At 43.6% G+C, this 13,828-nt stretch overlaps 1 protein-coding gene across 1 annotated transcript in view; it reads right to left on the bottom strand.

Moving 5' to 3' along the window:
- Positions 1-12,896, bottom strand: part of LOC143375552 (uncharacterized) — a 295,354-nt gene extending 282,458 nt beyond the window's left edge. The window contains exon 1 of the mRNA XM_076824783.1: positions 12,431-12,896. The gene's annotated coding sequence lies outside the window, so the exon portion shown is untranslated. The remainder of the gene's footprint in view (positions 1-12,430) is intronic.
- Positions 12,897-13,828: the final 932 nt, after the last annotated feature.

Raw genomic sequence — 13,828 nt, 5'->3', positions numbered from 1 at the left:
AATTAAAAAAACACGTATTTCTTATTTTTCGGTCCTCTATAACATATTCAAAAATCAAAATGATCGGAGGTGGACACCTAAAATACTCTCCTTGTTAGACACATTCCTTCCAGTTTAGTTTTCAATTTTTTTGTTTCTCTTCTCCTTTTTGTCATATGATAGGTCTGTACCAGTGGCGCCACCTAGGAGGATGGGCGCCAAGGGGCCCTGGCATTCCCCCAAGAAGAAGGAAAAAGGAGACCAATGTAACCGCGATTTAAGCAATTCAAGAGCTTTGTAAAAAGAAAAGCAAACTAGATTTTATCCTTTAAATAAATTTTTATAATCACCTAATGAATTTGATTGAATTTGGGTTAAAAATATTTTCATCCATTCAACTCGGCTCCCCTCAAGATTAAATCCTGAGTGCGCGACTGGGCTGTACATTCTAGCGTTAGTATTAAATTTAGGCCTAGGTTTAGTCTTAGTTTTAAGTATGTGAGGTTAGGTTTTACTACTGAACCTCGCCTTTGCGCTATTTTTTCTTTTCTTTTCCTTTCTTTATTCCTCATTTTTGCATCCTTATGCAATAAAGAAGCTTAATTATAATAACATTAAACCTAAGAAAAACGCGTCAAGAAACTGTGTTGACGGTTTGATTGTTTACAGTGAGATAGAGAACATATATAATGGCAAGCGGCCCGAGGCCGTATTGCTAAAGAATAGGGACTCTGTTCCTGGCGCATCCGACCACGGAGTGGGAAAGGCTACGCCTTTCGGTAAGAGGACTGTGATGAACCACACGGCACTTACCCCAGAACTGTCCTAGAGCGAGCTTCTTTTACCGCCCTTAGTCGTTTCTACCATGTCTATGTGACATCATGCCTTCTCTGCGCGTAGGGAATTGTTTGGCAGCTCTGGTAACATCGGAGAGTCGGCGTTGAGGAAATCGGTAACGCGGCTGGTCAGTGACGCAGAAGATCCCCGAAGATCTTGGGTTCGAATCCCATCGCCCGAGGTTCTCCTTTTCACCAACAATATAGGAAGGGAATATCACATAATCCCGAACGCCGATACATCCACACTATTCCAACCTGCGATCGATCTCGCCGGCGACCCTCCGCGTTATCAGCGAGGGAAAAAAAGGTCACCATCGAGCCGTGCTTGTTGACGCAGCCTCGCCAGGAAGTTCATCGCGCGCACGAGCCGCCCTCGTCGAGGAAGCGTGCATTTCGAGTCGACCGAGCACGGACAACGACGAGGTCCCAGGTTCCTGGCCCGTTCGTTAGCATTCGTTAGCGCGCGCGGAAACGAACCGGTGCGGCGGCTGGAGGGCGCCGACTAGACGGGAAAATCGCGAGCGTAACCCCGCCGACTGATTTCACCGATCATGAGCATCGAGACGAGGGCCCTTCTACCCGCGATACGGGAAAGGAAATGGAAGCGTGCGCTCGCGGTCACGCGAGCACGCTTTGTCACGTCCCAGGCTACGCGGCGCATCCTGCACGGGGACAGCTCCAAATGCACGGCCGTATCCGTGGCCCGAGCGCGCGCGCCGCGCCGCTCACAATGCATCAAATTGCATCTGCCTTTGTAGCAGTCGTCACGCGCGTTGCGCGTCGCTTCGATTGTTCGATACAGGAAACAAACTGCGTTACCCCGTCACCTGCCGTTCCCTGCCACTGCCCTAACCCTCCTTCTCGCCCTCTACTCCCCCCCGACCAGCTCCCTTCAACGCCAACCGGCTTTCCGGCCAATTTTCTGATCTTTTTTACGCATCGCGTGATCACACGTACTGGAGCCCGTCAAACAATCGGCGCATGTTCGTTGGGGAAACACTCCAACCGCGTGAGGGACCTGGGGGAAGTTCAAACGACGAGCTGAAGGAAATAATTACAGATATGGACGATTTGGGGAGGGGGTCTACTTGAGTTTCGGGGGATTCTGGAATTTATCGAGCTTTTTGGGGTGGGGATGATGGAAATGACGTGTGAACGAAAGTGACAAGTGTTTTGGTGTGTTTACGGTGTTCTGAACCCCAAATTGCAACTTTCTGGGAGAACATGAAAACTCACTGGAATGTTCTATTCGAGTTCTATCTCCATTGGATGTCAATTCTGCTCCGATTACAAATTCTGTCGAGCTAGTCGACCACTGGAATTTATTAAATATACTTGCGAAGCTACTAATATAAACTGCTGATGAGATCATTCGTGCGCAAATACTTATTTGAGTATGAAATTTAATTTTCTGTTTATATTTTGTTTTCTAGATTTATATTCACATACATTGTTTTGTTCTTAATAAGCTATCAAAGAAAATGTATGTTAACAATATTCTTCTATTTTATAAACAGTTATGACAAAAAACGAGATGTGCAAATACTTCCTTTATCCACTGTAAGTCTTGTCGTGTTCCTATCATTTTTGTATATTTCCATTGGAAACGCAATTCAGCAACCTCTATGAACCCACTTTCAGGCTAGACGTGAATATATCACATCAAGTACAAGGTACTTCACACCTTTCACTTTAAAGAAATCACCAAGATATATAAAATATCATCACGTGCACCTTCTGCCATTGAAATTCACTCTGCTCCCCACAGTTCCGGAAATAATTATCGTCCCTGAGCATCACAGTTCACTCTGCGTATTGCATCGGTCCAGTATAATCGCTCCACATCGAAACCACGAAACTCCCGCGCTACCCTTGCCGCCATCTAACCTTGCTTTGGAAGGAACAACAGAAATACCGTATACCTAAATACACTTTACACCGAGAGGCGAGTTTAAGGGGTTATGCCTAGTCAGGCGGTCGAAAAGAAGCGAATATTTGTGAATTTTTTTTGAAGAAGCGGAAGCGTATATTTTTACAGAACTTTTTGCGTTTCAAAGAGCAACATTTAAAGAACATTTGGTAATTTTTTCGTAGAAAAATATTTACGTTTATAATAAAATAACAAGCGACATCCAAAAAGCATTTTTAAAAATTTGGTTTTGCGATGAGCATTGCCATTCGGAATTAGATTATCTAAAATCAAAAAACAAAACAGATTTCGTTAGTATATTAATGTATCCTCAGGTTCACGGAGAGAATTTTCCAAAATATTAAGTTAAAACAAAATGGCGGCTATTTAAAGTTGAAATCTTGATTTTTTCCTGCAAAAATCACGCGAGAAAATCGGGATTTCAACTTTAAATAGCTGCCATTTTGTTTTAACTTAATATTTCGGAAAATTCTCTCCGTCAACCTGAGGATACATTAATATACTAACGAAATCTTTTTTATTTTTTGATTTTAGATAATCTGGTTCCGAATGGCAATGCTCACCGCAAAACCAAATTTTTAAAAATGCTTCTTGGATGTCGCCTGTTATTTTATTATAAACCTAAATATTTTTCTACGAAAAAATTACCAAATGTTCTTCAAATGTTGCTCTTTGAAACGCAAAAAGTTCTGTAAAAATATACGCTTCCGCTTCTTCAAAAAAAAATTCACAATTATTCGCCTCTTTTCGACCGCCTGACTAGGTATAACCCCTTAAAACGAACGATACGATCTCCAGGTGTAACGTCACGTTTTGTGCCAGTGACTTGCCCTTTATCGTCGCGGAAATATTTCCCCAGAACGAGCAATAACGACACCAACAAAGGTCGCGCAGGAAAGAATTATTTCTTTGCGCTGAAGGTACAGTAGAGGATCGCTCTGGCCGAAGGTAATCCGGGCACGCGCTTAGCAACTCAATTTATATGCGGCCTAGCGCATTTACATGAAAAGGGGCACGGGCGACGCTGTCTGACGACAATAGATATTTACACCGAAACGCGTCGCGTTTTTTTGCCGCACTGTGGATGAAATATCGCGTCCACCGTTCCAGATTAATGTCCCCGAGACGACTTCATTCGAAGCGGCGGCAGTTGTTTTCCAATATTCCGGCTGGGCGAAATGTTTATCTAATAAGGAGTCGAAGGCTACGCTGTGGGCTACAAACTGGAGGCGCGTGTGTTAGACTCGGTGGACGTAATTAACAGGAAGCTGTATTTTGGGAACAGCATGCAGAAGCACTCGAATGACATGGACTTGGAGTGGAATATGCGTAGTATGAATTGAAACCGACTGCTGGATCGTAGCTTGATATAAATTCCAAATTTACTACTCCCACTTTTTTAGACTTGTATCAGAGTTATTCTACCTTCTTACACAAAAGCACTCGAGCTTTTTATTCTTTTACTTCAAAATCGCTGGCATTGGACTCGTCAAGGATACATTCTTATTACAGATTGCTGTTGAAAGAAGAAAGGAAAATGTATCGCCCAAAACAGTGACAGCCCTGACACGCACACTTTCACGACTTGAAAATGTAGAATTTTTTTTAGATGAAACAGGTCGAAGCTACAGTAGTCACCGCAAGGTGCTTAAAAAAAGCGTTGCCGGGAGATCGCACATAATTCCTTTATTTATTTATATATTGCATTGCAAAAAATACTCAAAGAACTTTAAAATATACTTTCGAATACACAACCGTTTATTTAAAAGTCTTCAAATTTTTCCAAAAAAAATTCTGAAAATACATGTGTTCAGAGACCTCACAAGTATAACCCCTTAAGATGTGACCCCACAGAGCAGTGATTCCCAACCTATGAATCGCGTGTGTTTTCTAGGGGGTCGTCACGGATCTCTTTTTTTTTTATTGTCATTGAGTTAGAATTATATTCGGAAATACCTATTTTTAATGTGTTTTCTTTACCTTATTAAATCTATTTAGGTTATTTCAATATCATAAAAAGGGATCGCGGCTCAAAAAAAGGTTGGGAAACACTGCCTTGTGGTAAACGCGGACCTGTCTTCCACTATCACTTTCCATTTTGTTATTCGCAACTCAGCGACCGTCCCTACCATGTGTCTGGAATGCAACAGACGAGGTTCCCGCGCAGGTTATCGAGGTTCTGCAGTAGCGTAGTTGACAATAAACATAGAGGGCGCTGTAAGCGGCAGACTACAACAAAGGAGGTCAACGAGCCGATCGGCCTTATGTCCCGCAGGTGTGCCAACCGCGTGAGAAAAATTTTCAAACCAGAGCGAAATCGGGGGTAAGCAAGCGTTATTAGAAGGCAGGAATCGATGCGATCACGACGAGCCGTGGAGGTATCAAGTTATCGACGAGGCACGCGTTCCCGTTCGATTCTCGCCCCGTTTTCGCCACTCCTCTTGAGCGCGACGCCAGAATCCGCGCGTTCCGCTAGAGATACCCGCCAACGACTCGACAAAGCGGAAACACGCGATACGGCTTCCCTCCTTTTTTACTCCTCTCGTTTCCACTTTTCTACTTTCTTTTTCTTTTTTCTTTTTTTTTTTTTTGGTTGCTGTGTTGTTCCCAGCGTCGCGGGTAATCGGTGGTATCGCTTGAACGCGAGTGGAACGTATCGTAAAAATATATGGGCCGATAAAAGCGCGACGACGCTCGCGTTAAGCGCGACTTTACACGGAATTAAATCGGCAACGAACCTCTTCGACCCGCCGCGCTATCGCGTCGATCGCGGGAGTCCCGTGGCGCGGCGGCGTGCAAACGGAGAAACGAAAGGGAAAGCTGGAAGGGTTAGTTTGTGAGGGGCGTAAGGGGGTGCGCCGGTTAAGTTTATCGCCTCGAGTTTTTCCTTTACAAGTAAGCCAGTTATTACGCCGCGCGGGGATACAGTAACCTGAGATCCACTCGAGTGCTGCGCAAAGTGATACACTTGAGGCTGCGAGCCAGCAAATGTGTTCTTCGTCATCTTAATAGGGTGTAATTAGTGGTGCAGCTATTTGGTCGGACTTGTACACAGAGCCTTAAACCCGAGATGAATATGTCTGGGTCCATTTTGACCCACGCTCTTGAAAGACTCACGGAACTTTTGAGGTTATATTCACTGAATTAAGTCGGCAGTTGCTCGGATTAAAGGTCCGTTTTCACGTGACAGTAAATTGTAGCGTCTGGTGTTAATCGTTAATATAGTTTCCTAAAGTCTTTCCCCTATACTATATGTTGCTAAGCAGCGTTACACTTTTTATAAAATAATAATTGGTAAGCAAGGAAGGATTAATTAAAAAGGAAGTGTATTTAATAGTTTGTACACGGTTTCATATCAATTCTTTATTTAATAAATAATGTTAACTTTAAGTATGGTAATTGAGTTTATAGTAACTAAATAAATGTTAAGAATTGACACTATGGTGACACTTGACTTGAAATATCCTTTCAAGTTTCTTTCAAGTTCCAAGCGAAGTAGAGTCTTTCAATTTTTACTTGCCCTGAATTATGTACAGCATGAATAGTGTGAACGTGCGTACAAGTGTGAAGTTGACTGCCTATTATTTTAGAAAAGTGAGGTTATGATCATAAAACAATGACTAAGCATAGCTGGAGTAATGCCAAAGATTTCTAAATTCTTAGAAATCTATGAGAAATATGATATTTTATGGGAAAACGAAGGAGACCACTTCTCTTGAGGCCATTTTATATATCTACTTGCTTCAAGCATTCTTAAAAGTAACTTGAAGGCCACTGACACTACTGAACACAAACTTGTCTAATGAGAACGAGACTTAGAGGCGATAAGCGATCGGGTTGCCTCGAAGCAATGTTTTCTTCTTTTTTACACTGACCTAACACATTCAGTTTTATAAATCGATCTGCAAAACTCGAAATAGCAATCATTATAAGAAAGGAATCACGTTTCTAAACGATTGAAAAAGAAATAAAGGTGACCACTGGGTTTAAGATGGCCCAGGCATACCTGACGCTCAGTCGCCAAGAGTTTCCAGAGAAAAGAAAACACAATTAAGCTAAGAATGACTCGAGGGCCACCTCGGGGTTAAAGAAATGGAAACTCGATTGGGTCAAAAATGACCCGAGGGACGTATTATGCGAAAGCACTAATGTCTACATAGTATACCGAATAAATTCTCTGGGGTACAGACTCGGGGGAAGACACTCAGAACGGGCAGGCTTTGCTTCCTGCTGCTTTTACGACATCTCTATATCTCTGCAACGCGTAGCACTTCCTCTACTTTCAACAGACTTGAAGGATGAAATATTTTCTGGAAAAGTTGCGTGGTTTCCAGATGGACATTCTAGGAAGACGATATTTCTCCTATTCCTCCGCGAAATGGTCAAGCTCCCTCCGGTAGCTTAATTCTTCAATCAACCTGTATTCCTTCCGCCGAGCACAATAACTGTATACAGGATGCACAAAAAGAAATGGTCACTCTAAATTTTTAATAAACTTTAACCACTTCTTGCGTGGAAACGGTGCGTTTGCGACACAAAGTTTCTTTTAAACTTTTTTTTCTTCAAATTTAGCAGGACACATTAATATAAAAAAATCTAACACTAATTTTCAATTTATTATGCGGCAAGTTATTTAACCCCTCAAAGAAGTAGCCATTACTTTTTGCATCCCCTTACAGTAAACATGACAATATTGCATCTTTGCCAGTGTTGAAAAAATTAATATAACGAGTTTCATTTAAGGTGGCCAGCATGAATATCGTCAGAGGACTAATTTCTCCCTAATGCCCCCACCTAGAAATACCTACTCTTCCCGAAGCAATTTCCCTCGCGAAATCACACTGCTTTCGCGGAGAAACTTTTCTGAAACCACCGGAGCGCAGGAAATATGTCAAGTGACAAAGTTATGTGAAAGAGCCTGTACGTGCGCGCGCGTGGGTACCCATAAGCATCGTCCCCGAAAAGTCAGAGCCATAGGACGCGGTCGATAACCCGTTTCGACTTTTATGACAAATCCGCCCGTTGTCGTCCTCGTTTATTTACCCATCCCCCGGCGTCGCCTTGTCATCCCTCGTTTTTTTCCAACTTTCGAGACGCTGAAACTTCGCAGACGCGGAACGGATACGTTTCGAAAGGCACGCAAACAGGGTTGGACGGTTTATCCGATTCCCGATTATCGATGTTCATCAGACAGAGGGGCGGGGGGAGGAGGGGCATTCTCCTCTGGGTAACCTTTTCATTTTATTCGAGCAAGGAGCCCTCGCCCATTACCAACTCAAACCGAAGTCCTTTTAAACGATTTTCAGAGCAAGAGCCTTGGAGAATGTGGATTATAAGAAAAAGAAGATCCCAAGGTGGAATCTTGGGGGCTTGGGAAGTTGGAGATTTGAATTTCGCGGTATGGTGTTGTGGAGTAAACGATATTCAGGGTTTTTGTCGTATGGCTACGAGAGTGGGGTGTAACTGTACAGGGTGTTTCACCTAACTTTCACCTTGTAGCATTCCAGGGTGTTTCACCTAAAATTTAGTAAAAATGTTTTGTATAAAGTTGCATAGTTTTGTGGGGACTGGCGTATAGTAGTAATAGATTTATTCTGTTGGAAGGCTTTATGAAATAAAACTCTGCTTTTTTTTAAGCTTTTTAGAGAACCTTTAGTAATGTTGAAGGACTTATTATTGTAGGTCGTTGAAATCGTCTTTAAAGTGGCTATTAGGTGACAAATAAAATATAGCATGTTTATTTAAATAAAAACAAAGTTGACCTTCGTATCTCGTTCATGCTTTTTAATCTTATTAGGCTCAATATTTTTATGCAATTTTAAATGTAGCGGAAATATTTCAGGTGGCAAGGGTAGGTGAAACACTCTGTATATTCGATTTCAGGGATGACACAAGCTCAACTCCTTAACTGACAACTAGTCGCAGTTAAAGTGCGCTAGTGACACTTGCGGCCCCAGTTATAATAAATTCCCTACACTGGGATGGACGTCGATACTTTCTTCAATTAAACAAATAAAGACACTATTAAAAAACAACACTCTCAAGCAATCGGTATTTATTTATATCATTTCATTAAAGTTCGTTCCAAAGCTTGGAATCTTTAGAAAAATCGTAGGGAAAGGGGTTTACAGTTTGTGTTCAAAGTAGATATGTAATATTCTGCATGGGAATCTTTAATTGCACGTTGTTATAGAAGAAATAGCTTCTCGCAGCACGTGTGCATTAGGTTTCGAGAATGATTCTCAGTTTGTTCAGGATATTCCGCGTAAATGGGGTAGTGGAGAAAATCTCACTCGAATTGCGATAGGAGATACTTTTATGAAGTGAGTTGTTCCGGGATGGAGAATCTGTAAAAACAGTCGAGGAGTGCTTGGTCTGTTGAACTAACAGCAGACCAGAGAAAGACCAAGAAAAAAGCAAAGTTCAGAGATGAACCAGGTATAAAATCATCACATGGTACTTTTTTATTATACAATGTATTAAATATATATATAATTAATCCACGAAAAATATTCTCATTTTTATGCAAAAATATTCTCAATTTTAATAACACATACTTGACTAAACACTAGTGAACGAAAAGCATTGACGTTCTTAAAAACTCCCACGCCTGCCAGATTCAATTACGTTGGTGATTATGAAAGTGGTCTGTCATTTTTTTCATTTTGCGATATTTAGACTACAAAATAACAGATAAATTTTTATTTTTTTTTAGATTTTTCACTTACAAGAGAACAAATCAAACCGTCTTTGAAGATTTACAGAATTATGACAAAATTTGGCACTTATTTTTTGTTACCGGCAATCGTCCATGTTGAAGGGGTGAAAAGAGCTCTCAAAGTTGAGGTCGAAAACATATTTTATGAAATTTTCTAAAAACTGTGCAGTGGCTGGATTTGTTATTAAAAAGCTCACACTTAAAAAAAAACAATAAATTTGTTTCACCCCTAAAGCCGGGAATCCACCGGGAAGCTAAGCTGTGGTATGCTATGCCATGCTACGTTTTAAAAAAATTAGCTTGAATACATTCTTATGGAACCGTTTCCACCAAAAGCTACATTAAAACATAACATCGCATAGCATAGCTTAGCTTAGTTTGGCTTAGCTTCCCGGTGGATTCCCGGCTTAATAGTTCTCGAGATATTCCAGAAAATATATTTTCCACCCCCAACTTTAGGGGCTCTTTTCACCTCTACAACGTGTATGATTGCCGACAACAAAAAATACATGTTAAATATTTTTCACTATTCTGCAAATCTGCAGAGTCTCATCAAAATCGACGTGTGCGGGTTCGATATATTCCCTTGTAAGTCACTTTTTTCATTTCGCGATATTTAGACTACATTGTTTATATAATCGTTGTAATACAGAATTAGAAATAAATTCCATTTTTTAGATTTGTCACTTAGTCCACTTACAACAACAACAATATCCCAAAAACTATATCCCACCCTTTCGCCTTATTTTCCCAAACAACCTACCTTTCCCTATCACACCACAACCTGCCCACTCCTTTGATCCAAACGTCACTGCAAGACTCACATTCCTTCCGCAATCGTGTCATTCCCATCCAAGTGTCTCCAAGCACCAAGACTTCTCTCAACAAGCTCAACCACCTTTCCCCGCACAACCCTTCAGCAATTCGCGACTAGCGCTTTGGATACCTACACTGCTTTAAAAGAAGGCAAAAGCAGACCAAAATCGTGTGAACACAAAGCGTGTGTACGGGCAAAGGTGTCCCCCGCGAAGGGGCCCTAAGTTGAACGTTCAATCTAGTTTCAGAAGCACACCTTCTTCCACGGATCGTGGAAGAAAAAAAGGGTGAAAGAAAAACAGACCCGACCCCGAGGTAAATGTCACGTTCCCGCACCGGGAGAGTGGAGACTCCCGTGCGTGGACAGGGCCGGGGGAGAAAAAAGAGGACGTCGCCTGGAGAACGTGTGTTTGGCCGAGCGAAGCGGCGTAATCGAGAGCGTCGGTGGTGAGGCCAGGGTTCGCCACGTTTACGCGCCCGACCATCGGGATTCTCTTCCCCTTCGCCTGATCGCTCGGTAAGGATCCAGCCTTCGACGTAGCTGGGCCATTAATTTCGTTTAATCGACTACCCTCCTGGTTCTGCGCCGGGAGGGTTCGAGCCCTTCGTTTGCGGCTCGTCGATGATTCCCGAACCAACGAAATACCCTGGAGTCCACGGAGACAGATTCCGCGAAAATCTACTTACAGTTCACGTTTCGCAACACTTTTCGTATTTGTGCAAAATGGAACTAGTGAGAATCACTATTCAAAAATTGAGAGTCGAGCAGTGCTTGGTCGAGCACGCGACCTCGACAGGCTTTCGAAATACTAATCTATATACCTATATAAAATCCAAATTCCACTGACTGACTGATTCACTGTCGCATCACGATTTCTCTGGAACCACTGATCCTAGAGAACCAGGACATTTGGTGGGTAGTTTCCTCTTAGCTCTTAGATGCTCGCTAAGAAATCTTTCTAAAAACTCCCACTCAACCGAAAAAAAGATATATGATCCGGGAAACCCCGGGAACATTAAGCTGGTAAATAATTAGGTTTCCACGAGAATTTGGATTCAGTTGGATGTGGAGGATTATTTGAGAGAAGTCTAGAATCTCTACGCTGGGAATTGGTCTAGCTTGAGATCTGACGCTAGAGAAGTCAAATGTAATGTACCCTAGTCCCTTGATTCTGTTCTAATTCGGCGGAAGAAGAATGTTCGAGCACCCGACGGCAGGACGGAAGGGTGAAACGAGGGTCGCGATGCGGCTGAGACCAAGCTTGGGTTAAGTTCGATGATCCCATGTGAAATCGTGTATAAATGGCCAAATTAAATGGACGCGGGGAATCTTGACAGGAAATGCGCGATTGCAATGCGACGAATCAATCGAATTTTCCATTTGCTGTTCACTGAAGTTGCGATGCAAAAGTTAAATGAAGAATTGGAGTATTTCCCGATTGAAGAGCTGTCGAGTTGTTGAGAATTCGACTCGCTTGGCAGTTCGCGTAAATTCAGTGAAATGTAACTGTTTCTGGTATTCGATAAAACAGAAATCACGAGTAATGCAAATAATGCAATTTTACTGATATAATTAATCAGTAAAATAGATTGCGGGTTAGCGAAACAGGGAATTTCGTTTTAAAACCCGCTACTATAATCAACAGCTTTCAATATCAAAACATATTCCCTGCATTCAGTCCCACTAGTTATCCATCATTCACAGTGCCAAACTTTTCCCTTCCCTAGCGCAAGGTTTCCCCGCGAGTAATGCCTGGTACAAGCAAACCAACCCCGGAACAACCAACGAAACCTACAAATCATCCGCCACGGACCCCAGAATTGATTAAAATTACTCACCAGAAGCGCTCGGCGATTAACCATCAAACAGGGACCACTTCACCTAGCCTCCCTATCATCCGAACATTCCTATCCACGTTCCGTCTCACTTATATCGCTAAAGCGACGTCCGAGGTCCTTCGGAGTACAATTCACCACTGGAGTGTCTACACCGAACTCACTTGCCAACCCCACGTAACTCGCGCGAAGACTGGAGAACGATCCGACACGAGAGTTAGACTACATAACAGCTAGCGTCGCGTAGAAGGAAGCAATAGGGTCCAAGGTGAGGATCCAGGGGGCCAGCGACCCCTAAGTTGATCCACTTACCTCGGAGATCACCGCGGCTCCCTCATGGCTAGGTCCAGATCGGGGTGCAGCGGTATCCTTGCGAGGGTGTCCCCTTTTCAGGGTGCACGCAGTGACGTAAGCATCCGTCCCGGTAAGGGAAGCACACAGGAGCGGTGGTCACGATGAAAACTCTGGATCCTCGGTGTTTCACGTAACGACACTGGTTTGAACCGTCACAGGGAGGCGCGAGCCTCGGGCACACGGACGCGGGGCGATCCAAGGGCGGGCGAGTTCGTCGCTGGATCTCGCGCGAACTCTTCGACCGGAGACCAGGATCACGAGGGACGAAGAATTAAAATAGGGTGGTGAGGAGCGTAGACGGGAAAAACCGCACGGGTCACGCGAACAGAAGTGCGATCGTACGCGAGGTAAAGGAGCTCGCGGCGGCGAAAAGAAGTCCCCGATCGGACGACGGAAATCCCGAGCTCAACGTCCGCGTAGCGACTGGCGCCCGACACCTCCACCCTTCCGACAACACCCCGACCACCAGCGAGCGCGCGCGACAGAGAGAGACGGACTGACCGCGCCGCGCGGAGCGATTGAGAGAGCTGCCACTGGCGGCGCTAGCGGCGGGACGCGGCAGAGGGTGGGGATTGGCTGGCTGGTTGGCAGGAGAGCCACCCTACTGTGACTAGGCTGTAGGAGAGATCTAGAGGGCGAAGGGAGGGAAACCGCCACAGTCTCACCCCCTTAGCATAGTCACCCCCGTGTGCGCTCCTCTCCCCCTCTCTCTCTTTCTCTCTCTACATTCTGTTTCAGACGCGCGAGCTCGCTGGCGACTGCTTTGTTTCTTACCTTTTTCTCTGGTTTTCTTTATTAGCGTAAGAGAATCGATGGAAATTGAATTTAACAGGAACCGGTAGGGCGGTGACAATGGCGTTACGTAATTAGGAGCGCGTCGATTTAACGAAACGCGTACTCCTCGTCGGGTGCTTTGTTTTCTTTTATTCCCGCGGCTGATTGATGTTTGACGTGTTTTTATTGGCAACGCGGAACGACGTTATGTATAGTCACCAGGATGAAAAAATAATAACGGTGCGGATAACTGTAACGAGAGAGCAATACGATGGAAATCGAAGGCTTTTTATTTTTCGCGTGTACGATCGAATAGTGAAATAAAAATTAGTGTTCTTGATTTAACGAACTCTTGAGTGTCTGTTGTAGTTTCTGCTTTTCTTTTCTGTCTTGTTGCGTGGAACTGTTGCCTCGGCATGAAACAATGACGCGCATCTTCTTTGTACCACAGTAGAAACTCAGAACTGCTAAGGAGGTGCGCTGTTACGAGCATGTCGTAGGTTATAATGAAACTGAGGGGTAAATGAATTTCTGTATGATTTGCGCAGAATTTTACACAGTGCGGCAAATTGACGGTGGATG

Source organism: Andrena cerasifolii, chromosome 1 (genome assembly GCF_050908995.1).
Source record: "Andrena cerasifolii isolate SP2316 chromosome 1, iyAndCera1_principal, whole genome shotgun sequence".
In the NCBI taxonomy this organism is placed as follows: domain Eukaryota; kingdom Metazoa; phylum Arthropoda; class Insecta; order Hymenoptera; family Andrenidae; genus Andrena; species Andrena cerasifolii.
Note: the sequence above shows the minus strand (reverse complement) of the source record. Positions and strands in the feature narration are given on the sequence as shown.